Raw genomic sequence first — 27,111 nt, 5'->3', positions numbered from 1 at the left:
ACAAATGGAAAAAATCCAATAGAAAACGATAAGAACGATAGATTTCCTAAGAAAACCTACACATTCGATGTCACTAAGTGTGACGAAATATTTGATTTACTAGTGAAAGATGGCCAAATGATACTGCCTCCTAATTCCAAAATTCCTCCGTTAGAACAACGGAAGAAGAGGGGCTTTTGTAAATATCATGGTTTTTTGGGCCATAAAACCTCACAATGTTTTCTTTTCAAGGATCTAATTCAGAATGCTATCAAGGATGGACGTTTGAAATTTGCTGATAAGACCAAGAGTCACATGAAGGTCGACACAAACCCTTTGAACATTGCTGACACTAACTCGTGTGAACCACTGGATGTCAACATGGTAGAGGTGTCTGAAGTCGAAGTTGCGGAAACTGAAACGATGTTAACTGGAAAGCAGGCTACTGAAGGCCTAAATGACATTACAGTCTCCAATACTGATGTTGAAGAATCCTCCAACACAGAGATAACAGAAGATTCGAAAGGAAGAACCAGTGAGGCCACTGAAGACCTCCGAGTAAAGCTTCAGCAAATCCAGATTTCTGAAGTCCCTCCAGCAGTTGTTAACATGGTCAGTGCTAGACGACCTGTGTCTGAAATTGACGAATTAGAAACATGGTTGACAAGGCAAAAGGGAAATATTGAAATTCCTCCAAGAGGGGAAAGCTTGAAGGATTATCTCTGGAATTGCCATGAAATGAATGGCGGAAAACAATGGATGTGTCCAAGGTGTTCGATCATGCTAGATCGAAGGGTCCAAGCTAACTTCGAAAGGGCTCTGCGTGAAAGATGGGAACAACCTGTTAGAACAAGATTTGTTCTGATCAATTATCTTAGTTTTGATGATAACAATAATATGAATTTTGCTTAAGATAATATGGTACTCTAATCCAATGCAATTTCCCTTTCAGGAAATATATAAAGAATACGCATAATTCAGCGCTCAGAAGCTTTGTCTCAAATGGTTCAGCATGCAACATCAGAACATGGTCTGGCAAGACATCAGAAGATGGTCGAAGCAGAATCAGAACATGGGTCTATGAAAGCATCAGAAGAACATGAGATCAGAAGCACTGAAGCTCAGAAGATGGTATCACGCTCAGAAGCACTTCAAGGTCAGAAGATCAGAAGATGCTATGCACCAAGCTGTTTGACTCTGATGATATTCAAACGTTGTATTCACAAACATCAGATCAGAAGAAAGTACAAGTGGCAAGCTACGCTGACTGACAAAAGGAACGTTAAAAGCTACTAAAGGCTACGTCAGTAGACACAGCGTGAACAAGGCTCGAGGTAGTTGACAAAAGCGTATAACATTAAATGCGATGCTGTACGGAACACGCAAAGCATTAAATGCATTCAACGGTCATCTTCTCTAACGCCTATAAATATGAAGTTCTGATGAGAAGCAAGGTTAACGATCCTGAACAAATACAATTCAAATTAACTTGCTGAAACGCTGTTCAATCAAAAACTCAGAATCTTCATCTTCATCAAAGCTCACTACATTGCTGTTGTAATATATTAGTGAGATTAAGCTTAAACGATTAAGAGAAATATCACAGTTGTGATTATCGCTTTTAAGAAGCATTTGTAATACTCTTAGAATTGATTACATTAAGTTGTAAGGAACTAGAGTGATCGTGTTGATCAGAATACTCTAGGAAAGTCTTAGGAGTGAACTAAGCAGATTGTAACTAGAGTGATCGTGTTGATCAGTAGACTCTAGAAAAGTCTTAGAGGTTATCTAAGCAGTTGTTCCTGGAGTGATCAGTGTGTGATCAGAAGACTCTGGAAGACTTAGTTGCTGACTAAGTGGAAAACCATTGTAATCCGTGCGATTAGTGGATTAAATCCTCAGTTGAGGTAAATCATCTCTGCGGGGGTGGACTGGAGTAGTTTAGTTAACAACGAACCAGGATAAAAATAACTGTGCATTTATTTTTATCTGTCAAGTTTTTAAAGCTACACTTATTCAAACCCCCCCTTTCTAAGTGTTTTTCTATCCTTCAATTGGCATCAGAGCGCCGGTTCTAAGGTGCAAGCACTTAACCGTGTTTAGAAAAGATTCAGGAAGAGAAAAACGCTTCAGTAAAAGATGGTTGATGAAAGTGAAAAGTCTACACCTACACCTGCATCTACATCTGGCTCTGCTGAGCAATACAACGGTAACAATGGTTATACTAGACCGCCGGTATTTGATGGTGAAAACTTTGAATACTGGAAAGATAAACTGGAAAGTTACTTTCTGGGTCTAGATGGTGATCTATGGGATCTTCTGATGGATGGTTACAAACATCCAGTAAATGCCAGTGGCGCAAAGCTGTCAAGGCAAGAAATGAATGATGATCAAAAGAAGCTTTTCAGGAATCATCATAAATGCAGAACTGTTTTGCTGAATGCTATCTCTCATGCTGAGTATGAGAAGATATCTAACAGGGAAACGGCCTATGACATATATGAGTCCTTGAAAATGACTCATGAAGGAAATGCTCAAGTCAAGGAGACTAAAGCTCTAGCTTTAATCCAGAAGTATGAAGCCTTCAAGATGGAGGATGATGAAGACATTGAAAAGATGTTTTCAAGATTTCAAACTCTTACTGCTGGATTGAGAGTTCTTGACAAGGGATACACCAAGGCGGATCACGTAAAGAAGATCATCAGAAGCTTACCCAGAAGATGGGGTCCTATGGTGACTGCATTCAAGATTGCAAAGAATCTGAATGAAGTTTCTCTGGAAGAGCTTATCAGCGCCTTGAGAAGTCATGAAATAGAGCTGGACGCAAATGAGCCTCAAAAGAAAGGTAAGTCTAGTGCATTAAAATCTAATATCAAGAAATGCACTAACGCTTTTCAGGCTAGAGAAGAAGATCCTGAAGAATCAGAATCTCAAGAAGAAGATGAACTGTCCCTGATCTCCAGAAGGCTAAATCAACTCTGGAAGACCAAGCAAAGGAAGTTCAGAGGCTTCAGAAGTTCAAGGAAATTTGAACGTGGAGAATCTTCTGATGAAAGAAGATTTGACAAGAAGAAGGTCATGTGCTATGAATGCAATGAGCCTGGACACTACAAGAATGAATGTCCAAATCTTCAGAAGGAAAATCCCAAGAAGAAGTTTCATAAGAAGAAAAGTCTTATGGCAACCTGGGATGAGTCAGAAGATGATTCAGAAGATGAGCAGGCCAACTGTGCGCTGATGGCGACAGAAGATGATGGATCAGAATCTACATCAGAATCAGATTCTGAAGAGGTATTTTCTGAACTTACTAGAGATGAGTTAGTTTCCGGTCTAACTGAACTTCTGGAACTCAAGTCTCAGATTAGTCTCAAATACAAAAAGCTGAAAAAGCAATTTGAATTTGAAACAAAGAAGCTTGAGTTGGAGAATTCTGAATTAAAAGAAAAACTTTTAAAATTATCCAATAATGTTGGATCTCCTTCTGATTCAGAAAAATCCACTCCTAGTCTAAACCATATTCTGAAAGAATATGATTTAAGTTTCAGGAAGTTCTTATCTAGAAGTATTGGCAGAAGTCAGCTAGCTTCTATGATATATGCTGTGTCTGGAAACAAAAGAGTAGGCATTGGTTGTGAGGGTGAAACCCCATACAAACTTGAACCTGTTGATGAAATGAAAATTACATACAAGCCATTGTATGATCAGTTCAAGTATGGCCACTCCCATGATATTAGGCACACTTCACATGCTCAAAGTTTTCACATAACACACACCAAAAAGCATGTGACACAACCTAGGAAATATCATGAAACTCACATCAAGAATTATCATGCTGTTCCTCCTATTGCTTATAATGTTAAACCCAAGTTCAATCAGAACTTGAGAAAATCTAACAAGAAAGGACCCAGAAAGATGTGGGTACCTAAGGATAAGATTATTCCTATTGCAGATATCCTTGACTGCAAAAAGGACAAGGCACAACATGTCATGGTACCTGGACTCTGGATGCTCGCGACACATGACAGGAAGAAGGTCTATGTTCCAAGACCTGGTGCTTAAGTCAGGAGGAGAAGTCAAGTTTGGAGGAGATCAGAAGGGCAAGATAATTGGCTCTGGAACTATAAAGTCTGGTAACTCTCCTTCCATTTCTAATGTACTTCTTGTAGAAGGATTAACACATAACCTCTTATCTATCAGTCAATTGAGTGACAATGGTTATGATATAATCTTTAATCAAGAGTCTTGCAAGGCTGTAAATCAGAAGGATGGCTCAATCCTATTTACAGGCAAGAGGAAGAACAACATTTATAAGACAGATCTGCAAGATCTTATGAGTCAGAAGGTGACTTGTCTTATGTCTGTTTCTGAAGAGCAGTGGGTCTGGCACAGAAGATTAGGTCATGCTAGTTTGAGAAAGATTTCTCAGATTAACAAACTGAATCTGGTCAGAGGACTCCCTAATCTGAAATTCAAATCAGATGCTCTTTGTGAAGCATGTCAGAAGGGCAAGTTCTCCAAACCTGCATTCAAGTCCAAGAATGTTGTTTCTACCTCAAGGCCATTAGAACTCTTGCACATTGATCTGTTTGGCCCAGTCAAAACAGCATCTGTCAGAGGGAAGAAATATGGATTAGTCATCGTAGATGATTATAGCCGCTGGACATGGGTAAAATTCTTAAAACACAAGGATGAGACTCATTCAGTGTTCTTTGATTTCTGCATTCAGATTCAATCTGAAAAAGAGTGTAAAATCATAAAGGTCAGAAGTGATCATGGTGGTGAATTTGAGAACAAATCCTTTGAAGAATTCTTCAAAGAAAATGGTATTGCCCATGATTTCTCTTGTCCTAGAACTCCTCAGCAAAATGGAGTTGTAGAACGAAAGAATAGGACTCTACAAGAAATGGCCAGAACCATGATCAATGAAACCAATATGGCTAAGCATTTCTGGGCAGAAGCAATAAACACTGCATGCTATATTCAGAATAGAATCTCTATCAGACCTATTCTAAATAAGACTCCTTATGAATTGTGGAAGAATAGAAAGCCCAACATTTCATATTTCCATCCCTTTGGATGTGTATGCTTTATTCTGAACACTAAAGATCATCTTGGTAAGTTTGATTCCAAAGCACAAAAATGTTTCCTTCTTGGATATTCTGAACGCTCAAAAGGCTACAGAGTATATAATACTGAAACATTGGTTGTAGAAGAATCAATCAATATCAGGTTTGATGATAAGCTTGGTTCTGAAAAACCAAAGCAGTTTGATAATTTTGCAGATTGTGATATTGACATATCAGAAGTTGTTGAGCCAAGAAGCAACGCATCAGAAGCAGAGCTCCTCAGAAGCAAAGAACCAGAAGATCAAGTATCAGCTTCTCTGGAGGATCTAAGCATTTCTGAAGAACCATCTGTCAGAAGATCATCCAGACTCATCTCTGGTCACTCAGAAGATGTCATTCTTGGAAAGAAGGATGATCCAATCAGAACAAGAGCATTCCTTAAGAACAATGCAAACTGTCAATTAGGTCTTGTATCTTTGATCGAGCCAACTTCTGTTGATCATGCTCTAGAAGATCCAGACTGGATAATTGCTATGCAAGAAGAACTAAATCAGTTTACAAGGAATGATGTTTGGGATCTTGTTCCTAGACCAGATGGATTCAATATAATCGGTACAAAATGGGTCTTCAGAAACAAGCTCAGTGAGAAAGGTGAAGTGGTAAGGAACAAAGCCAGACTGGTGGCTCAGGGTTATAGTCAGCAAGAAGGGATTGATTATACAGAAACCTTTGCACCAGTGGCCAGGTTAGAATCTATTCGTTTATTAATTTCTTTTGCCACTCAACATAACATCACTCTCTATCAAATGGATGTTAAGAGTGCCTTCTTAAATGGTTATATAGATGAAGAAGTTTATGTCCATCAACCTCCTGGTTTTGAAGACTCTATGTCTCCTAATCATGTTTTTAAACTTAAGAAATCATTATATGGATTGAAACAGGCTCCCAGAGCTTGGTATGAACGCTTAAGTTCTTTCCTTCTGGATAATGGTTTCACTAGAGGAAAAGTGGACACTACTCTCTTTTGTAAAACCTTTAAAAGGGATATTTTAATTTGTCAAATATATGTAGATGATATTATTTTTGGAACATCTAATGCTACACTTGGAAAGGAGTTTGCTGAGTCTATGCAGGCTGAGTTTGAAATGAGCATGATGGGAGAACTCAAGTATTTCCTTGGAATACAAATAAATCAAACATCAGAAGGAACGTATGTTCACCAAACCAAGTATGTGAAGGAACTTCTGAAGAAGTTTAATCTTCTAGACTGCAAAGAAGCCAAAACTCCTATGCATCCAACATGCATCCTAGGTAAGGATGAGGTAAGTAAGAAGGTAGATCAGAAGTTATACAGAGGTATGATTGGATCTCTTCTATATCTGACTGCTTCTAGACCTGACATTCTGTTCAGTGTTTGTTTGTGTGCTAGATTCCAATCAGATCCTAGAGAATCTCATTTAACTGCTGTTAAGAGAATTCTAAGGTATCTGAAAGGTACTACTAATGTTGGCTTAGTTTACAGAAAATCCAAAGAATACAACTTAGTAGGATTCTGCGATGCTGATTATGCTGGAGACAGAATTGAAAGAAAAAGTACTTCAGGAAGTTGCCAATTTCTTGGAAGTCATTTCATCTCCTGGTACAGCAAGAAGCAAGCAACTATTGCTCTATCAACCACAGAAGCAGAATATGTCGCTGCTGCTGGTTGTAGTACACAGATGCTCTGGATGAAGAGTCAGTTAGAAGATTATCAGATATTTGAGAGTAACATTCCTATATTCTGTGATAATACTTCTGCTATATGTTTATCTAAGAATCCTATTCTTCATTCAAAAGCTAAACATATTGAGATAAAACATCATTTCATAAGGGACTATGTTCAGAAGGGTGTTATATCTTTAAACTTTGTTGATACAGACCATCAATGGGCTGATATCTTTACAAAACCCCTGGCTGAAGATAGGTTTAAGTTCATTCTGAAGAACATCAGTATGGATTTATGCCCAGAATGAGAAGATGAGAAGTTCTTATGTATGAGTAACTTCTGAAATGAAAATGGATTATTTTTTTATATATCAGAAGTTCTGATTGAAATCTTTAAGAAATTATGATTCGGTTATTACTAACGTTTCATTGTCTGAGTTGATTCAGAACCTCTTTTAAAGCAAAACAGCTGTTACGTTTTTTATCTCGGGATGGTAAACCTGTCGTTACTATTCATGGATAAACGTGCGTGCAGTTGAAGGGACGCCGACCATAGGTAACTGTGCTAGTCACCTCATTCGTCTTTATTATCTCTCCTCACGTCATGTAACATTAAATGTTTTTCATCATTCGTTTCACTTTATTTTCTTTTAAATACTCTTCAAACTCTTCTCTTTCCCTCTCATCTCTCTCTATCCCTTTGCTCTCCTCATCAAGTTTTTCTCTCTCTCTCTTCCATATCAAACCAAACCTGTTCATTTTTCTGCAAACCCATCATGAACTCTTCATCAAGCCCAGGAAATAATGAAAATGATCAAAACAACAAAAGAAAAGCTGTTGAAACATCACCTTCCAAACCCAAAAAGGTCAAAATCACCTATGATCCTCTCAAGGTGAATCCTTTCGAAGCAATGTTGTCTGGAAACTATTCTAGACGCGTGTTTCATCCCCCTGGTGAAAGCCCTCCATCATCTCCATCCTCTTCCTCATCTTTCGACCTTCAAGACTCAGCTTCCTCTTCATCTAACTTTTCCTCTCCTTTAATCTCTTCTGAAGAAGTCTCTTCATCTTCACCCGCTGAGAATGTTGTCTCTGGTAAAGATGGTGGAAGATCTGCATCAGGACCAAGTCTCCCTGATCCCTCGCCTGAAAGCCCAAGAAGCAGTCAATGAGGCGTTTCACTCCTTCATGGCATGCTGGCACAGACGTTGTCTTAGCTAGGGTCCTAGGATTCGGTCTTAGTAGTTTTATTTTCCTTGTTGCATCTGCCTGTTAAACATCTTCTTGTAATCCTTTTTACTTCAATGAAAAACGTTCTTTGTTTTACATTCCAGTAATTCTATTTGTCGTTTTATGCATCTGAATCTTTTGAAATATTCTTTTTGATGTTATGACAAAAAGGGGGAGAAGATAAATGATAAATGATTTGATTAATCTATCAGTTGCTGGGTAAAGCTCCCACACATTCACTAACAAGAACTGCAAAGTTCTATATGGTTTAAGTGTTTTGCAGGTATAAAGAAGTGAAGAATATCTTCAAAGCAAAACCATGGAAACTGAAGCAAGCTGAGTGCGGTCAAGCTTCAGAGATCAGAAGCAAGAAAGAAGAATGAATCAGAAGCACTGATAATAGAATTTGATCTATATTTGTCTATTTATTTTGACAAAATTCTATTTGCTCTGATACATATAATGTTATGGCTCTGATACATTAATTGCTCTGATACATTATTTCAGCCTATATGGCTCTGATCCATATAATGTGTTCAAACATACATTTTATGTTCTAACTCGTTCATGCTGACTTTTGTCGTTTAGTTTTTGTTCTGTAACATTTCAGGATGTAGAGATGCTCAGATGATGCTCTGGTACATTCAACAATGTTCTGATACAAATCTAGCATGAAGTGATGTTGGTAGAAATTCAAAGCTCTGAAGCTATCCGAGGGATGCAGAAATCAGAAGCTGCGAATGTTCTAAAAGATCCAGAAAACTCAAGTTCTGAAGCTGTCCTGAATGGAAGCAGAAATCAGAAGCTGTGAATGTTCAGAAGATCAAAGAAATTCAAGTTCTGAAGCTGTCCTGAATGGAAGCAGAAATCAGAAGCTGTGAATGTTCAGAAGATCAAAGAAATTCAAGTTCTGAAGCTGTCCTAGATGGAAGCAGGAATCAGAAGTTGTGAGTGTTCTAAGGATCTAAAGAAATTCTAGTTCTGAAGCTGTCCTATGGAAGCAGAAGTCAGAAGCTATGAATTCTCTGAAGACAAAAGCTCATATGATCGTCTCTACCGAAATAATCAGGGAAGTCTTTTATTAAAGTTCTTCGAGTATTTATTTCAGGGGGAGATTATTTATCTCAGGGGGAGATTGTTAATCTCAGGGGGAGACATATTCATATGCTTATGCTATAGCTGTGTAATTTGTTTTTTTGCCTACTACTCTTTCTGATCGCAAATTCATATCATTTATATATGTTTTTGTCATCATCAAAAAGGGGGAGATTGTTAGAACAAGATTTGTTCTGATCAATTATCTTAGTTTTGATGATAACAATAATATGAATTTTGCTTAAGATAATATGGTACTCTAATCCAATGCAATTTCCCTTTCAGGAAATATATAAAGAATACGCATAATTCAGCGCTCAGAAGCTTTGTCTCAAATGGTTCAGCATGCAACATCAGAACATGGTCTGGCAAGACATCAGAAGATGGTCGAAGCAGAATCAGAACATGGGTCTATGAAAGCATCAGAAGAACATGAGATCAGAAGCACTGAAGCTCAGAAGATGGTATCACGCTCAGAAGCACTTCAAGGTCAGAAGATCAGAAGATGCTATGCACCAAGCTGTTTGACTCTGATGATATTCAAACGTTGTATTCACAAACATCAGATCAGAAGAAAGTACAAGTGGCAAGCTACGCTGACTGACAAAAGGAACGTTAAAAGCTACTAAAGGCTACGTCAGTAGACACAGCGTGAACAAGGCTCGAGGTAGTTGACAAAAGCGTATAACATTAAATGCGATGCTGTACGGAACACGCAAAGCATTAAATGCATTCAACGGTCATCTTCTCTAATGCCTATAAATATGAAGTTCTGATGAGAAGCAAGGTTAACGATCCTGAACAAATACAATTCAAATTAACTTGCTGAAACGCTGTTCAATCAAAAACTCAGAATCTTCATCTTCATCAAAGCTCACTACATTGCTGTTGTAATATATTAGTGAGATTAAGCTTAAACGATTAAGAGAAATATCACAGTTGTGATTATCGCTTTTAAGAAGCATTTGTAATACTCTTAGAATTGATTACATTAAGTTGTAAGGAACTAGAGTGATCGTGTTGATCAGAATACTCTAGGAAAGTCTTAGGAGTGAACTAAGCAGATTGTAACTAGAGTGATCGTGTTGATCAGTAGACTCTAGAAAAGTCTTAGAGGTTATCTAAGCAGTTGTTCCTGGAGTGATCAGTGTGTGATCAGAAGACTCTGGAAGACTTAGTTGCTGACTAAGTGGAAAACCATTGTAATCCGTGCGATTAGTGGATTAAATCCTCAGTTGAGGTAAATCATCTCTGCGGGGGTGGACTGGAGTAGTTTAGTTAACAACGAACCAGGATAAAAATAACTGTGCATTTATTTTTATCTGTCAAGTTTTTAAAGCTACACTTATTCAAACCCCCCCTTTCTAAGTGTTTTTCTATCCTTCACAACCTGGGAGAGAAGCGAACTCTTTTCTAAAAGTGTACCCAAAGATGGAAGAAAGCTTAGTGGGATTCTTGGTCAAATGTCACAGGGAAAACACTGAAGTTGCACTGTGTCCCAGATGTGGGGAAGTCTACGACAAAATGCTGGAACGGTTGTTCGAGAGGGTGTACTGCTACATGGGTCGAGAAACTCAGGGACTACGTCCTAACCTATACGGGTTAGATATATGGACCCTAGCGAAGAGACCAGACAACCCACATCCTAGAGCTCGAAGGGTAACATTTAAAGTCCCTGCAGACGTACCCATGGACAGATGGGTGCAAGCTGGTGCAAGAACCAACAAATGGAGAAGTTGGGACCAAGGGGGAAGGACTGCAATGGCATATAGGAAGCAATTTCAAACCTCGAATCGAGAGATGTATAGGTTGGAGAACTACAAAGGAAAAAATCCTATGTCGAGATACCAGTGGAGAAGGCACCAGAGAATGAAAAAGGCTCAAAGAGAATACAGGCCAACAGAAGCTGGAGAATCTAGTAGTAACCAAGTCCCACATCAGGGTGCAAGGGCCAGCAAACCTCCGTTGGAATGCAAACTATTTGATTCTGAAAATGAGAAAGAGGAAGAAAAGATGCATTCCAGTCCTTGGAAGGAAGATGATAAAATGACAAATGATTTCGACTCCGATGGAGTGTCATCTATAAACCTCAACTGCAATGTCGTATCTGTACTCCCTCATGAATTTAATCAAAAAACTGAAGTTGAAGATTGTGAGGAAGCTGACGTGGAAGAAATGGCGAAACACAGACCTGTGTGTTACTATGTGCTGAACAACGGTGCAGTTGAAGAGCAGAACGCTTTCTTCGAAAGGCCCGATGAAGGTATGCGAGATCATTTGAAACCACAACTTAATAACAACTTAATAACAACAACTTAGTAACAACAACTTAATAACAACAACTTAATAACAACAACTTAATAACAACAACTTAGTAACAACGACTTGATCACAATAACAACTTAACAGTAATGACAACTTAACAACAATAACAACTTAATGGCAATCATAACTTATAACCAACAATAACTTAATCAGAAAAGCAACTTATAACCACATCAACTTATATCAAACGACAATTCATCAAATAGCAACAACAACAACAACAACACGATAACAAATTAAACATCGACAACAACAACAACGGTAACAACTTAAACATCAACAACAACAACAATGGTAACAACTTAAACATCAACAACAGCTCAGACATACAAATCGAATGTGACTCAACTATGCAAATGCATGTGGTACCATTTGGAGTAAAACTCCCAACGTAAACATATGCCAGGTTATCGAGGCATTTCAACAACGTAAACAGGGTGCCATCAAGGCCAACGTAATCAGGTGCCATCTAGGCCAACGTAAACAATGCAAATGTATGCATGCGACAACAACCACAACGTCATAACAACAACAACGAAACAACAACAACAACGTAAACAACAACTTGAACATGCAACAGATGCATCAACTTAATCCAACATTGGTCATACGACCTACAACTTAAACATGCCCACAAGTCAGGACAATAACAACGCTGAACAACATAATCAATTTTCAACTTATTCAACATTGGCCATAGGCCTACAACATCATCAACGTAATCAACGAAAATTCAACAGCGACGTATAACAACAACATTTCAACATAGTAATAACAATTTGTTCAACAACGACAACATATTCCTAACAACTTACTAACAACATATTCAACTATATCATGTTCAATAATAACATACTAGAAACAACATAACAACAACAACTCGACACAACGCTTACTCATACCGACTATTATTATAAGTCTTATTTATACTACTTAATAGCAACATATACTACATTCTGCTCAACAACTTATACTTAATTGTCCACCAACTTACATCATCGGTCCTTATACTACTACCAAATTATTCCTACCAAGGTTGTAACAACTCTACAGCTATCAACTTAATATTCTCTATCAACATCTACCACTAAGGTACCAACAACTTAATTATTATTATTTGTTAATTATCAACAGCTCCGTTACTTGAATTACCACTACATAAGCCATCGTTATTGCTACGATTACTTTTATCGCATTATAATTAGGCTACCGATTCAGCCTGCTACTTTATACTTCTGCCATTGCTCCTTCGTGTTATTTTCCACTTTCTGCAACTTATACCACATGCCAACTATTTCTAATAATAAGCATTACTACCAATTCATTTGATTGAATTTCTACAACTTAATTCAGGAACACAACATTTATAACAGCAACATAACAATTTTCCACCACTAAAACACAATACAACAACAACCTACAAATCATCCCCAAATCAACACGGAGCAACCAATTATGAATAACAACGAAGGACTCAGAATCAACCACATAATCAAACACCGACACTGAGGCAAATTCATAAACCCCATCCCACATACGTGTTCATCATAACCCCGGTTATAGAGTAAGAACCCCACCCTTACCTTTGGATTGGAGATTCCTCTACTCTCCCGGTTGCCATAGCTTATGCCGCCGCTTCCAACTTTTCTCCGAAAATCTTTTCTAACAACGTGCAGAGACGCACCAAAAACCTGTTCGGAAATTGTTTTGTCAGACGGACTTCAAATCATCAAAACGAAAATCGCTCCAGTCAGAAGTTACCTCTACGAGTTTGGAACGCTGTGTCCAAGAACCGCGACGATCCAACGGTTGGATCGGGAGAAACGTTTGTTTTGCTAAGGTGTCTCACCAAAGAAATTTGCTGCGAAAATTGGACTTCCCCTGGATTTTCTCTTCCGCCATGGCTCTCTTCTTCACCTCTCCTCCAAACCCTTATTTTCTTCGTACAGTACAACAAAAACCTATTTCTTTTCTTTTTCTTTATTTTCCAAATAATCCAAATAACTCCTATAACTCTTATTGGGCCAATCATTCACACTTCCTCATTGCTATTTACCACACACTAATCCAACCCAATTCACTTAAATCAATTATTCCAATAAATAAATCATAGTATTCTTACTATTATCCTCCAATTAAACCGACTAAATAAATCCGACTTAAACTTAATATCTTCGATCAGCATAACAATCCAATTTCAGCTAAATCCAATAAATAATTCCTTCCATAATTTAATTAACTAATTAATTAAATTCGGGGCGTTACAAATATCATTTTGATTAAAAAAAACAAAAAATTAGGTGGTTTCATAGGTTAATAACTATCAATTAAGAGAAGTTGTTAATATCCATCATTTACTTTGTAAGTCATATATTCTGCATCGCGTAAACTCAAAGAGACCATGACGTAGATAGAGGAAAATTAAAAGAAATAGTACATACACCTTATATGTCAAACATCATTCCCACACTGCAAAAATGAATCCATCAAGCAAGTTAATAACATATTCATATATCAATCCATCATTTTCCTTCATACCCATGGCATGCAAGATGAAAGGAAAAACTTATATATGTAACATAATTGATATTTTGAGTAGTGTAAATAGCTTGTAAAAGATATTAGCATAATAGTACCTCATATTCTCTCATTTGTATGGAATTATACAATTCATACATGGTTTTGTGCCTGAATGAGACTATTGTGTCATTTTAAAATGATCTAACAAAAAATATTAAACTGTATATTTCAACGATGTATTTTGAGAAATTACTTTTAATAAGTTCATTTGTTAGAATAACATAAACAAGTTTGTTACAAATCGCCTGTGTTCAAATTTATAAGTTAGAATGAGTGAATGTCAAACTTTTTTCAACTTGCCAGTAAAAATATATAAACATATATGAATTATGTAAGAGAGTTGCGGTAAATTAAATCAAGAAATCAGGAGGTTTAATACTATTGATGAGATTTAGCAGATATTTAAGAAACCCCTTAGGTCATGTATGTATGAATGATCCAAAAAGACAACTAGGAATAAATTAAGAACAGTGCAAAATACGCAGTCCGTAATAAAATAATCCAATAAAAACAATCCACAAAGTAGTCGATAATAAAATAACAAACATAAACATAAAAATAATTCTAACATTAAGAACAAGGTGATATCAAGCTCTCAACACACACTTCTGGGGTGTCTTCAAACATAAAAGTCACTTTAGAAGTGTCATTCTTGGAATTGTAAACTATTAACTTCCTTTTCGAACCGTTTTTAAACACCAGCAGCACTTGATCGTCTTCAAAAATATATAATACACTTTTCAAGTTTAAAGACCGACTATGAGGATCTAACAAGTAAGAAACGTTGAACAATTTGTTAGAACAAGATTTGTTCTTATCAATTATCTTAGTTTTGATGATAACAATAATATGAATTTTGCTTAAGATAATATGGTACTCTAATCCAATGCAATTTCCCTTTCAGGAAATATATAAAGAGTACGCATAATTCAGCGCTCAGAAGATGTGTCTCAAATGGTTCAGCATGCAACATCAGAACATGGTCTGGCAAGACATCAGAAGATGGTCGAAGCAGAATCAGAACATGGGTCTATGGAAGCATCAGAAGAACATGAGATCAGAAGCACTGAAGATCAGAAGATGGTATCACGCTCAGAAGCACTTCAAGGTCAGAAGATCAGAAGATGCTATGCACCAAGCTGTTTGACTCTGATGATATTCAAACGTCGTATTCACAAACATCAGATCAGAAGGAAGTACACGTGGCAGACTACGCTGACTGACAAAAGGAACGTTAAAGCTACTAAAGGCTACGTCAGTAGACACAGCGTGAACAAGGCTCGAGGTAGTTGACAAAAGCGTATAACATTAAATGCAAAGCTGTACGGAACACGCAAAGCATTAAATGCACTCAACGGTCATCTTCTCAACGCCTATAAATATGAAGTTCTGATAAGAAGCAAGGTTAACGATTCTGCACCAAAACAACTCATATCAAACTTGCTGAAACGCTGTTCAAATCTAAACTCAGAATCTTCATCTTCATCAAAGCTCACTACATTGCTGTTGTAATATCTTAGTGAGATTAAGCTTAAATTGTAAGAGAAATATCACAGTTGTGATTATCGCTTTTAAGAAGCATTTGTAAACTCTTGAATAGATTACATTAAGTTGTAAGGAACTAGAGTGATCAGTTGATCAGTATACTCTAGGAAGTCTTAGCTGTTGGCTGAGCAGGAAGTCTTGGCAGTTGGCTGAGCAGGAAGTCTTGGCAGTTGGCTGAGCAGAAAGTCTTAGGAGTGAACTAAGCCTAGAGTGATCGTGTTGATCAGTAGACTCTAGAAAAAGTCTTAGGAGTGAACTAAGCAGTTGTTCCTGGAGTGATCAGGTTGTGATCAGAAGACTCTGGAAGACTTAGTTGCGGCTAAGTGGAAAACCATTGTAATCCGTGCGATTAGTGGATTAAATCCTCAGTTGAAGTAAATCATCTCTGCGGGGGTGGACTGGAGTAGCTTCGTTAACAGCGAACCAGGATAAAAATAATTGTGCATTTTATTTTTATCGCTCAAGATTTTAAGTCACACTTATTCAATCCCCCCCCTTTCTAAGTGTTTTTCTATCCTTCAATTGGCATCAGAGCGCCGGTTCTAAGGTGCAAGCACTTAACCGTGTTTAGAAAAGATTCAGGAAGAGAAAAAAGCTTCATTTAAAAGATGGTTGATGAAAGTGAAAGGACTATACCTACACCTGCATCTACATCTGGCTCTGCTGAGCAATACAACGGTAACAATGGTTATACTAGACCGCCGGTATTTGATGGTGAAAACTTTGAATACTGGAAAGATAAACTGGAAAGTTACTTTCTGGGTCTAGATGGTGATCTATGGGATCTTCTGATGGATGGTTACAAACATCCAGTAAATGCCAGAGGCGTGAAGCTGTCAAGGCAAGAAATGAATGATGACCAAAAGAAGCTTTTCAGGAATCATCATAAATGTAGAACTGTTTTGCTGAATGCTATCTCTCATGCTGAGTATGAGAAGATATCTAACAGGGAAACGGCCTATGACATATATGAGTCCTTGAAAATGACTCATGAAGGAAATGCTCAAGTCAAGGAGACCAAAGCTCTAGCCTTAATCCAGAAGTATGAAGCCTTCAAGATGGAGGATGATGAAGACATTGAAAAGATGTTTTCGAGATTTCAAACTCTTACTGCTGGATTGAGAGTTCTTGACAAAGGATACACCAAGGCTGATCATGTAAAGAAGATCATCAGAAGCTTACCCAGAAGATGGGGTCCGATGGTGACTGCATTCAAGATTGCGAAGAATCTGAATGAAGTTTCTCTGGAAGAGCTTATCAGTGCCTTGAGAAGCCATGAGATTGAGCTGGACGCAAATGAGCCTCAAAAGAAAGGTAAGTCAATTGCATTAAAATCTAATATCAAGAAATGCACTAACGCTTTTCAGGCTAGAGAAGAAGATCCTGAAGAATCAGAATCTGAAGAAGAAGATGAACTATCCATGATTTCCAGAAGGCTAAACCAACTCTGGAAGACCAAGCAAAGGAAGTTCAGAGGCTTCAGAAGTTCAAGGAAATTTGAACGTGGAGAATCTTCTGATGAAAGAAGATTTGACAAGAAGAAGGTCATGTGCTATGAATGCAATGAGCCTGGACACTACAAGAATGAATGTCCAAATCTTCAGAAGGAAAGTCCCAAGAAAAAGTTTCATAAGAAGAAAGGTCTTATGGCAACCTGGGATGAGTCAGAAGATGATTCAGAAGATGAGCAGGCCAACTGTGCGCTGATGGCGACAGAAGATGACGGATCAGAATCTACATCAGAATCAGATTCTGAAGAGGTATTTTCTGAACTTACTAGAGATGAGTTAGTTTCCGGTCTAACTGAACTTCTGGAACTCAAGTCTCAGATTAGTCTCAAATACAAAAAGCTGAAAAAGCAATTTGAATTTGAAACAAAGAAGCTTGAGTTGGAGAATTCTGAATTAAAAGAAAAACTTTTAAAATTATCCAATAATGTTGGATCTCCTTCTGATTCAGAAAAATCCACTCCTAGTCTGAACCATATTCTGAAAGAATATGATTTAAGTTTCAGAAAGTTCTTATCTAGAAGTATTGGCAGAAGTCAGCTAGCTTCTATGATATATGCTGTGTCTGGAAACAAAAGAGTTGGCATTGGTTATGAGGGTGAAACCCCATACAAACTTGAACCTGTTGATGAAATGAAAATTACATACAAGCCATTGTATGATCAGTTCAAGTATGGCCACTCTCATGATATTAGGCACACCTCACATGCACAAAGTTTTCACATAACACACACTAAGAAGCATGTGACACAACCTAGGAAATATCATGAAACTCACATTAAGAATTATCATGCTGTTTCTCCTATTGCTTATAATGTTAAACCCAAGTTCAATCAGAACTTGAGAAAATCTAACAAGAAAGGACCCAAAAAGATGTGGGTACCTAAGGATAAGATTATTCCTATTGCAGATATCCTTGGCTGCAAGAAGGACAAAGCACAACATGTCATGGTACCTGGATTCTGGATGCTCGCGACACATGACAGGAAGAAGGTCTATGTTCCAAGACCTGGTGCTTAAGTCTGGAGGAGAAGTCAAGTTCGGAGGAGATCAGAAGGGCAAGATAATTGGCTCTGGAACTATAAAATCTGGTAACTCTCCTTCCATCTCTAATGTACTTCTTGTAGAAGGATTAACACATAACCTTTTATCTATCAGTCAATTAAGTGACAATGGTTATGATATAATCTTTAATCAAGAGTCTTGCAAGGCTGTAAATCAGAAGGATGGCTCAATCCTATTTACAGGCAAGAGGAAGAACAACATTTATAAGACAGATCTGCAAGATCTTATGAGTCAAAAGGTGACTTGTCTTATGTCTGTCTCTGAAGAGCAGTGGGTCTGGCACAGGAGATTAGGTCATGCTAGTTTGAGAAAGATCTCTCAGATTAACAAACTGAATCTTGTCAGAGGACTCCCTAATCTGAAATTCCAATCAGATGCTCTTTGTGAGGCATGTCAGAAGGGCAAGTTCTCCAAACCTGCATTCAAATCTAAGAATGTTGTTTCTACCTCAAGGCCATTAGAACTCTTGCACATTGATCTGTTTGGACCAGTCAAAACAGCATCTGTCAGAGGAAAGAAATATGGATTAGTCATCGTAGATGATTATAGCCGCTGGACATGGGTAAAATTCTTGAAACACAAGGATGAGACTCATTCAGTGTTCTTTGATTTCTGCATTCAGATTCAATCTGAAAAAGAGTGTAAAATCATAAAGGTCAGAAGTGATCATGGTGGTGAATTTGAGAACAAATCCTTTGAAGAATTCTTCAAAGAAAATGGTATTGCCCATGATTTCTCTTGTCCTAGAACTCCACAGCAAAATGGGGTTGTAGAACGAAAGAATAGGACTCTGCAAGAAATGGCCAGAACCATGATCAATGAAACCAATATGGCTAAGCATTTCTGGGCAGAAGCAATAAACACTGCATGTTATATTCAGAATAGAATCTCTATCAGACCTATTCTTAATAAGACTCCCTATGAATTGTGGAAGAATAAAAAGCCCAACATTTCATATTTCCATCCTTTTGGATGTGTATGCTTTATTCTGAACACTAAAGATCATCTTGGTAAGTTTGATTCCAAAGCACAAAGATGTTTCCTTCTTGGATATTCTGAACGCTCAAAAGGCTACAGGGTATACAATACTGAAACATTGGTTGTAGAAGAATCAATCAATATCAGGTTTGATGATAAGCTTGGTTCTGAAAAACCAAAGCAAGTTGATAATTTTGCAGGTTGTGATATTGACATATCAGAAGTTGTTGAGCCAAGAAGCAACGCATCAGAAGCAGAGCTTCTCAGAAGCAAAGAACCAGAAGATCAAGTATCAGCTTCTCTGGAGGATCTAAGCATATCTGAAGAACCATTTGTCAGAAGATCATCCAGACTCATCTCTGGTCATTCAGAAGATGTCATTCTTGGAAAGAAGGATGATCCAATCAGAACAAGAGCATTCCTTAGGAACAATGCAGACTGTCAATTAGGTCTTATATCTTTGATCGAGCCAACTTCTGTTGATCATGCTCTAGAAGATCCAGACTGGATAATTGCTATGCAAGAAGAACTAAATCAGTTCACAAGGAATGATGTTTGGGATCTTGTTCCTAGACCAGATGGATTCAATATAATTGGTACAAAATGGGTCTTCAGAAACAAGCTTAGTGAGAAAGGTGAAGTGGTAAGGAACAAAGCCAGACTGGTGGCTCAGGGTTATAGTCAGCAAGAAGGGATTGACTACACAGAAACCTTTGCACCAGTGGCCAGGTTAGAGTCTATTCGTCTATTAATTTCTTTTGCCACTCAACATAACATCACTCTCTATCAGATGGATGTTAAGAGTGCCTTCTTAAATGGTTATATAGATGAAGAAGTTTATGTCCATCAACCTCCTGGTTTTGAAGACTCTATGTCTCCTAATCATGTTTTTAAAGTAAAGAAATCATTGTATGGATTGAAACAGGCTCCCAGAGCTTGGTATGAACGCTTAAGTTCTTTCCTTCTAGATAATGGTTTCACTAGAGGAAAAGTGGACACTACTCTCTTTTGTAAAACCTTTGAAAAGGATATTTTAATTTGTCAAATATATGTAGATGATATTATTTTTGGAACATCTAATGCTACACTTGGAAAGGAGTTTGCTAAGTCTATGCAGGCTGAGTTTGAAATGAGCATGATGGGAGAACTCAAGTATTTCCTTGGAATACAAATAAATCAAACATCAGAAGGAACGTATGTTCACCAAACCAAGTATGTGAAGGAACTTCTGAAGAAGTTTAATCTTCTAGACTGCAAAGAAGCCAAAACTCCTATGCATCCAACATGCATCCTAGGTAAGGATGAGGTAAGTAAGAAGGTAGATCAGAAGTTATACAGAGGTATGATTGGATCTCTTCTATATCTGACTGCTTCTAGACCTGACATTCTGTTCAGTGTTTGTTTGTGTGCTAGATTCCAATCAGATCCTAGAGAATCTCATTTAACTGCTGTTAAGAGGATTCTAAGGTATCTGAAAGGTACTACTAATGTTGGTTTAGTTTACAGAAAATCTAAAGAATACAACTTAGTAGGATTCTGCGATGCTGATTATGCTGGAGACAGAATTGAAAGAAAAAGTACTTCAGGAAGTTGCCAATTTCTTGGAAGTCACTTAATCTCCTGGTACAACAAGAAGCAAGCAACCATTGCTCTATCAACCACAGAAGCAGAATATGTCGCAGCTGCTGGTTGTAGCACACAGATGCTCTGGATGAAAAGTCAGTTAGAAGATTATCAGATATTTGAGAGTAACATTCCTATATTCTGTGATAATACTTCTGCTATATGTTTATCTAAGAATCCTATTCTTCATTCAAAAGCTAAACATATTGAGATAAAACATCATTTCATAAGGGACTATGTTCAGAAGGGTGTTATTTCTTTAAACTTTGTTGATACAGACCATCAATGGGCTGATATCTTTACAAAACCCCTGGCTGAAGATAGGTTTAAGTTCATTCTGAAGAACATCAGTATGGATTTATGCCCAGAATGAGAAGATGAGAATTTCTCATATATGAGTATCTTCTGAAATGAATGTGGAACATTTTTTTTAATCAGAAGTTCTGATTGAATTCTTTTAGAAATTATGATTCGGTTATTACTAACGTTTCATTGTCTAAGTTGATTCAGAACCTCTTTTAAAGCAAAACAGCTGTTACGCTTTATCTCGGGATGGTAAACCTGTAGTTACTATTCATGGATAAGCGCGCGTGCAGTTGAAGGGACGCCGACCATAGGTAACTGTGCCAGTCACTTCATTTGTCTTTATTATCTCTCCTCACGTCACGTAACATTAAATGCTTTTCATCATTCGTTTCATTTTATTTTCCTTTAAATACTCTTCAAAATGGTTTTCGGTTTCCTATCTCCTTGTTTCCCTCTTAAAGATTGTCTCTCCCTCTCTTCCTTATCAAACCCTACCTGGTCATTTTTTTTTGCAAACCCAACATGAATTCTTCTTCAAGACCAGCAAATAATGAAAATGATAAAAACAACAAACGAAAAGCTGTTGAAACATCACCTTCCAAACCCAAAAAGATCAAAATCACCTATGATCCTCTCAAGGTGAATCCTTTCGAAGCAATGCTGTCTGGAAATTATTCTAGACGTGTGTTTCATCCTCCTGGTGAAAGCCCTCCATCATCTCCATCTTCTTCCTCATCTCTCGACCTTCAAGACTCAGCTTCCTCTGATTTTTCCTCTCCCTTAATCTCTTCTGAAGACATCTCTTCATCTTCACCCGCTGAGGATGTTGTCTCTGGAAAAGGTGGTGGAAGTTCTGCTGCAGGACCAAGTCTCCCTGATCCCTCGCCTGAAAGCCCTAGAAGCAGTCAATGAGGCGTTTCACTCCTTCATGGCATGCTGGCACAGACGTGGTCTTAGCTAGGGTCCTAGGATTTGGTCTCAGTAGTTTTATTTTTCTTTGTTGCACACCTTTTGTAATATCCTTTGCTGATCAATGAAAAAGTTTCTTTGTGTTTTACATACCAGTAAATGTTTTTCTTTTGTCGTTTTTTACATCTGAATCTTTTTAAATATTCTTTTTGATGTTATGACAAAAAGGGGGAGAAGATAAATGATAAATGATTTGATTAAATCTATCAGTTGCTGGGTAAAGGCTCCCACACATTCACTAACAAGAACTGCAAGTTCTATATGGTTTAAGTGTTTTGCAGGTACAGAGAAGTGAAGTGAATCTTCAAGGCAAACACTAGAAGCAAAACCATGGAAACTGAAGCAAGCTGAGTGCTATCAAGCTTCAGAGATCAGAAGCAAGAAAGAAGAATGAATCAGAAGCACTGATAATAGAATTTGAATATCATTGTCTATCCTGTTCTGACAAAATTCTATTTGCCCTGATACACATAATGTTATGGCTCTGATACATTATTTGCTCTGATACATGTTTTTAGCCTAAAATGCTCTGATACATTTGGCTCTGATACATATCATGTATTTGAATATACATTTTATGTTCTAACTCGTTCATGCTGACTTTTGTCGTTTAGTTTTTGTTCTGTAACATTTCAGGATGTAGAGATGCTCAAATGATGCTCTGGTACATTCAACAATGTTCTGATACAAATCTAGCATGAAGTGATGTTGGTAGACATTCAAAGTTCTGAAGCTATCCGAGGGAAGCAGAAATCAGAAGATGTGAATGCTCCAAAAGATCAAAGAAATTCAAGTTCTGAAGCTGTCCAATGGAAGCAGAAGTCAGAAGCCATGAATTCTCTGAAAGCAGAAGCTAATATGATCGTCTCTACCGAAATAATCAGGGAAGTCTTTTATCAAAGTTCTTCGAGTATTTATTTCAGGGGGAGATTATTTATCTCAGGGGGAGATTGTTAATCTCAGGGGGAGACATATTCATATGCTTATGCTATAGCTGTGTAATTTGTCTTTTGCCGTCTACTCTTTCTGATCGCAAATTCATATCATTTATATATGTTTTTGTCATCATCAAAAAGGGGGAGATTGTTAGAACAAGATTTGTTCTTATCAATTATCTTAGTTTTGATGATAACAATAATATGAATTTTGCTTAAGATAATATGGTACTCTAATCCAATGCAATTTCCCTTTCAGGAAATATATAAAGAGTACGCATAATTCAGCGCTCAGAAGATGTGTCTCAAATGGTTCAGCATGCAACATCAGAACATGGTCTGGCAAGACATCAGAAGATGGTCGAAGCAGAATCAGAACATGGGTCTATGGAAGCATCAGAAGAACATGAGATCAGAAGCACTGAAGATCAGAAGATGGTATCACGCTCAGAAGCACTTCAAGGTCAGAAGATCAGAAGATGCTATGCACCAAGCTGTTTGACTCTGATGATATTCAAACGTCGTATTCACAAACATCAGATCAGAAGGAAGTACACGTGGCAGACTACGCTGACTGACAAAAGGAACGTTAAAGCTACTAAAGGCTACGTCAGTAGACACAGCGTGAACAAGGCTCGAGGTAGTTGACAAAAGCGTATAACATTAAATGCAAAGCTGTACGGAACACGCAAAGCATTAAATGCATTCAACGGTCATCTTCTCAACGCCTATAAATATGAAGTTCTGATGAGAAGCAAGGTTAACGATTCTGCACCAAAACAACTCATATCAAACTTGCTGAAACGCTGTTCAAATCTAAACTCAGAATCTTCATCTTCATCAAAGCTCACTACATTGCTGTTGTAATATCTTAGTGAGATTAAGCTTAAATTGTAAGAGAAATATCACAGTTGTGATTATCGCTTTTAAGAAGCATTTGTAAACTCTTGAATAGATTACATTAAGTTGTAAGGAACTAGAGTGATCAGTTGATCAGTATACTCTAGGAAGTCTTAGCTGTTGGCTGAGCAGGAAGTCTTGGCAGTTGGCTGAGCAGGAAGTCTTGGCAGTTGGCTGAGCAGAAAGTCTTAGGAGTGAACTAAGCCTAGAGTGATCGTGTTGATCAGTAGACTCTAGAAAAAGTCTTAGGAGTGAACTAAGCAGTTGTTCCTGGAGTGATCAGGTTGTGATCAGAAGACTCTGGAAGACTTAGTTGCGGCTAAGTGGAAAACCATTGTAATCCGTGCGATTAGTGGATTAAATCCTCAGTTGAGGTAAATCATCTCTGCGGGGGTGGACTGGAGTAGCTTCGTTAACAGCGAACCAGGATAAAAATAATTGTGCATTTTATTTTTATCGCTCAAGATTTTAAGTCACACTTATTCAATCCCCCCCCTTTCTAAGTGTTTTTCTATCCTTCACAATTTAGTCCAAAACTCTTTAAATCCATATTCCTTCATGACCCAAACATCATGATCAGAAATTATGCACAACCAATCCCTCAACACGCACAATTTTGAGTAACAAGACATCCTTTCGTGCTCATGTGGCAAAATCTTTTGATAAGATTCTTTGCCTAAATCAAAAGAAACAATAAAGAGTTCACACCCCGGTTTAAAAAAGGCCAACCAATTAATTGTACCGCTTACCTATATTCTCTGTTGATAATCACATAGAGTGCCAAAAGGGAACTGTTGAATGCTTCTCCAAGAATCAGTACTCAAAGTATAACCCTTTCCATTAGTTATGTCTTCTTCAATAGTACCACTACTAAAGGCTTTGTAAAGAACAACCACTTTATAATCATGAGACACACGATCATAGCCAAAACCATGTGTCACAAAAGGCTGATTGACCAATGGTGGGTTTTCAAAACGGGGGCAGTTCCTTATATTTTCTAATAGAAGGATTCCACAGTACAACTAAAGGTTTAAAATAGCTAGCAAAACGATAATCAGCGACACATAAGATTCCGTCACAAGAGCCAACAATGTAAAGTGAGTGGAATTTAGAAATAATGTTGAATGGAAACTCGAATTTAGTGAAGTTATAGTCTGTGTCTGTGAAAATGGATTGAAGTGAGTAAGAATTTAAAATAAACTGGTACGAGGGATTGTCGTAGCTTACACAGTAGAGGCGGCGCACCTTTGACAGGGAAAGGTGCTTTTTTTGCAAATTTTGGACCAGAGATTAGTGATATGATATCCAAGATTTGCAGACGCATTGGAATTGGAGAAGTGACTTCACCGGTAACCTTGAGAGTATTTCTAGAATGAGATCAAAAGGAAGGGTGGGAGGTGAATCATCAGCGGAAGATGAAGATAAGATGTTAGGGTTTGTTCTCTTGAGTTTTCCTTCGATGCGAGGTGTCATATCTCAGTGCAACTATTTTGGAAATCTGGAATCAGAAAAATACTTGCATGAGCACAAACATAACAAGTGACTATAAAAACAACCAATCACAATTTTTTATTAATTAAAAAATAAAAAATATTTGTTTCTCTCTCCTACTCAATCACAAACACCCCATGAATCCAATTAAAAAAAAAAAAATTAAATTTTAAATAAATTTAAAATTTTCTCTTTTCTTATTGATTATTCCTAACACTCATGATTTATGTTCGTATCCAAGCAAGTTTTTCTCCTGGAATCAAACCTAACGAAAAACCAAAGCAACGTGTAGTTAATGGAAAACAATAACAAAAGGAATTAATGTGAAAAAAATTGTAACATATTTATATTAAAATTGTTAAAAATTCCATTTAAATAAAAGTAAATACATTTTTATATTAATTTTAATAACACACTTTTTTATTTTATTTTAAATTACTCTATAAATTTGTTAACATATCCAGAATTAATTTTATAAATCCATGCCGAAGATATCTCCAGATCAGAGTCATTGGCCCATCCCACCAGGTTCGTCGTTTAAAACCCTAACAGTTGCTTATTCATCATCATCACTTACAAGTTGCAGCACAAAATTTTTACTGCGGCACAATTGACAACAATGAATACAAGAAGCCAAACACGTAAGAAAAAAAATAGAGACAGGCTCAGTGAATTGCCAGACTGTGTTCTCCTTCATATACTCTCCTTCTTGAGAACTACAACCGCAGTTCAATCTTGTATACTATCGACAAGATGGAAACATCTCTGGAAGCATCTTACAACCCTAACATTCTGTTCTTCATACTTTAAGCATCTCAAGAGTTTCACCGGATTCGTCTCTCAAGTTTTGTCACTCCGCGATGCCTCAACACCTCTGCACGTCCTCGATTTTAAACGGAAGGGAATCCTCGAGCCTCACGTCCTCAACAGAATTTTAAAATATGCACTTTCACACAATGTCCAACAATTGCAAATCAATATTGAATCTTATGTTGAACATTTTCCTCCTTGTTTTGGTTCATGTCAAACTTTAACTTCTTTAAACCTGTCTGTTGGCCATACAAATGGTCGGTGGGGAACATTATATCCAAATTATCTGAATTTTCCTGCATTAACCAATTTGTCATTACATCATTTTACCTTTTGTGGCAGCGATGAAGATGGCAGTTTCGAGCCCTTTTCAAAATTCAAAAGGTTAAATAGTTTGATCATTGACCATTGTAAACTTTTGGATGCACAAAAGCTCTGCATATCAAGTCCCACACTGGTCAATTTAACTATCAAATCGTCATATTATATCCGTCACGAAATTGAGTTATCTAATACTCCAAGTCTTAGTACCTTTGATTTTGAGGGCACCCCTGTTCACAAACTTAGTAGGAGCAATACCAATCTCTCTTCTATCAAACATGTAAATATTCATGTAGGTAGACATGTGGTTAATTTTAAATGATACTCCTTTGGTTCTACTCAACTGGCTGGTTGAACTTTCTAATATTGAATCATTGACGGTCTCTTTAACTACTCTTCAGGTACTTTAGGCCATGTTTGGTTTAAGCATATTTTACCAGTTTTATTTTAGTTTTCACTATTTTTATTATTTTGCTTTATTTTTTTATGTCACCACTCATTGTTTAGGTTCTCTCCAATGTACCTGATTTATTGAAACTTGAGTTCTCTTCTTTGTATAACTTGAAGTCATTCAAAGTAAAAGCGCACAAGCACAACCCTCCTATATTATCAGATGAAATAGTAAACTTTTTGCTTCAAAATGCACCTTCAGCAGAGAGGACGATATCATACAGCGATTAA

General features: G+C 37.3%; 1 pseudogene; it reads left to right on the top strand.

Annotated features, from left to right (window-relative positions):
• The first annotated feature begins 360 nt into the window (after positions 1–360).
• Positions 361–27,111, top strand: LOC131659378 (F-box/LRR-repeat protein At4g14103-like; annotated as a pseudogene).

The sequence above is a fragment of the Vicia villosa genome, linkage group LG3 (assembly GCF_029867415.1).
Source record: "Vicia villosa cultivar HV-30 ecotype Madison, WI linkage group LG3, Vvil1.0, whole genome shotgun sequence".
NCBI lineage: Eukaryota > Viridiplantae > Streptophyta > Magnoliopsida > Fabales > Fabaceae > Vicia > Vicia villosa.
Note: the sequence above shows the minus strand (reverse complement) of the source record. Positions and strands in the feature narration are given on the sequence as shown.